General features: G+C 44.2%; 1 non-coding gene across 1 annotated transcript; it reads left to right on the top strand.

Annotated features, from left to right (window-relative positions):
- Window positions 1-434: 434 nt before the first annotated feature.
- Window positions 435-541, top strand: LOC120271223. Its single transcript, XR_005539844.1, has one exon. It is a non-coding gene; the product is annotated as a small nucleolar RNA R71 (small nucleolar RNA).
- The last annotated feature ends 2,382 nt before the right edge of the window (window positions 542-2,923 follow it).

The raw sequence follows: 2,923 nt of genomic DNA on the forward strand, positions 1-2,923 counted from the left end.
ATGATTCTTCCAACCTGAATTGTAGGTATTGCTGTATGGGTTCCCTTAAGGTCTCATGCCATTACCTACAAAGTCAACTTTCTCAACTGAAGAAACATCACCAATGATGATTGGGCAATCGGAGGGAGCATGTCCTCCACCACAACCGGTGCAATTGGTCACGGCCGCAACTCTATTCGAAGCTATAAGATCTAGCTTCTTACTCAAACTATCCACTTGGGCCGCCAATGAAGTTACCGCATCAATTTCATGGAGACCGGCCACCTTTTTCTTCTTCTAGCGTTCCACTGGTAGCTATTTAACTCCATTTCCTCAATTAATTAACGAGCCTCGTCAGGGGTCTTGCTACCTTACCTCCTGGCACCGCATCAAAGAGTTGCCTTGTACTCGGGTTCAAACCATTGTAGAAGGTTTGAACAATCATCTACTCCGGGAATCCGTGTTGCGGACACTTGCGCAGGAGTTCCTTGAACCTTTCCCATGTCTCAAATAGAGACTCCAATTCCAACTACATAAAGGATGAGATCTCATTCCTAAGCTTTGTTGATTTTCCGGGAGGGAAATAACGGGCTAGAAAAGCTTCTACCATCTCCTCCCATGTAGTGATTGATGCCCTAGGTAATGAGTGTAGCCACTGTTTGCTTTCCCCTTTAAGGAAAATGTGAAGGCTCTTAATTTGATGGCATCATCCGTCACACCATTTATCTTCAGCATGTCGCACACCTCGAGGAAGTTCTCTATGTGACTGTTTGGATCCTCATCGGCTAAGCCGTTGAATTGTGACTGCTGCAGCATATGGATGAATTCCGGCTTTAGCTCGAAGTTCTGAGCTATAATTGGGGGATGCACAATACTCGATTGTGTCCCTAACACTAAAGGTCTGGCATAATCGGATAGTGTTCGTTGTTGCTCAGTTTGTTCTGCCATGTTTTCAGATCCTTCTACTTCCAAATCAGCTGGATTATGCTGTTCTTGCACAGGTTCTTTCCCTTTTCTTCTAAGTGTACGTTCAAGCTCAGGGTCTCCTTCAATCAATATTGATGGATTCCCTCGGGTCATAACCTGGAGCTGTACCAAAAAGAAAGAAAAAGACAATTAGAACAATGATAGAATAAGAAGATATGAACTAGACTGTGTGGTGAAATAGCTAAGAAAACAAAGTGCAAAGTATCTCTAAACGCCTAGCTCCCCGGTAACGGCGGCAAAAACTTGACAAGATCCCCTTGCGTATATCCCACAAATGCACGGGTTTGTCGAAGTAATAATCCCGGGTGAGCGGGTATCGAATCCACAGGGAGTAGGGAGTAAAGACACTTAGTTCGATTCTTAGCTATATGGAATATCAACAATGATAAGTGTGACAATGATTCAATTCTCAACAATTAAAAGCAACAAGTAAGAGAGCAAAAGTAAGGAGGAGGTAAGGCAATCGATAAAGATGGGGTACTCGAATGATGCTTCACCTAGGATAATCGCTTCAAGTGCAAGAACTCTCTATTATGCTTCCTAATCAATGCAATGGTGAGTCGTGAAAATCCTTACATACATAGTCCCAAATCTAAGGTCAACTATGCCTAACTCTATTCATGTCCCAGAGGAGAGATTAAATAACCTCTCAACCTCGCACTCGAATAAAGTTGCAATGAGCTCTATGGATTCCAGGTGGTAAATCTTTTCCTAATTATAGACCTAACCCTTTGGCCCAGGCGGAAGGTCCCTAACCACAATTAAGCCTTAGATACTAAGATCCCCTCAACGCTTCACTCCGTTGAATGCGCAACTAAGCCCCAGCGGAGATTCATCCCTTAGACCATTCACTCTATTATGGCCACAAAGAACTCAAGGAACGGAGGTAGAATCTATCACGTCCGGAGGGAAAGGGGATGCTCCCTGCACTCTCGACTCACCCTCTCAACCCTCTCCAATCTAGCTTTTTGTCTAACGCTCGTGGTGTGTCACTCACTCACAAGGTTACCAACAAGAACTCTCAACCCTAGTGTCACTCTAGGGTGAAATGTTCATACAATCAAGCATTCAAGGTTGGAACTCACAATAAACATCAATTTATTGAAAGCATAATAAAAGAAGTTCAATGAAACGAATACATCCTAGGGTTCACAATCACCCAAGTACCCACTAGGGGTTTAGCTCTCCATGGAGCTAAGTACAATCAAAAGAAATCGAATGTAAAAGCAATGAATCCATAAAGAAACCCCCTCGATGGTCATGTCAATGGTCTTGTGGAGAGTCCTCTACTCGTCATAGGGGATCCTTTGTCGACCCTAGGATACACCTCGCCCGGATCTATGCCGATGAAAGCTCTCCCAATAACCTTCTTCCAAATGACGCTGATGTCGAGCCAGTAAAACCTCTCCAAAAACCTAGCTAATACCCCTCAAAACCCTAGCCGAAGACCTCTCGCAAGTTGGGGAAAAGATGGAGAAAAGAATACCAAAATCAAGGCTGAATCGGCTTTAAATAGGGCTGGAATCGGGCGACTCCACAGTGTGTACGGTACACGTGCCCGTGCGGAATTTCCACACGGCCATTGATAATTTCCACAAGCCCTTGTGGATTCTCTGTTTCTCTGATTTCTTGGCCGGCTGTGAACATTGTTGCTACAGTACATGCTACATTATTGCTACAGTGCTCCGCTATAGTCTTTGACCTGAATAACTTCCCAATTCCATATTTTCATCGGGGTAACTCAAACAAGCACACGTTTACATCGTGAATCACTTGCTTCTTCAATGATATACATGTTGGTGGAGCTCTCGTTTTTATGTGCATAAATTGGATTGCTCGAGTGTGACTGCCTTTGTACCCGTCCAAATGGATGTGCTCACTTGAATGCTAGGAGGTTGGCACACACTCTAGCATCTCACACCTGACCTATGTCTTCGCGTTTGAACCTTAGCGAGAT

The sequence above is a fragment of the Dioscorea cayenensis genome, chromosome 10 (genome assembly GCF_009730915.1).
Source record: "Dioscorea cayenensis subsp. rotundata cultivar TDr96_F1 chromosome 10, TDr96_F1_v2_PseudoChromosome.rev07_lg8_w22 25.fasta, whole genome shotgun sequence".
In the NCBI taxonomy this organism is placed as follows: Eukaryota; Viridiplantae; Streptophyta; class Magnoliopsida; order Dioscoreales; family Dioscoreaceae; genus Dioscorea; species Dioscorea cayenensis.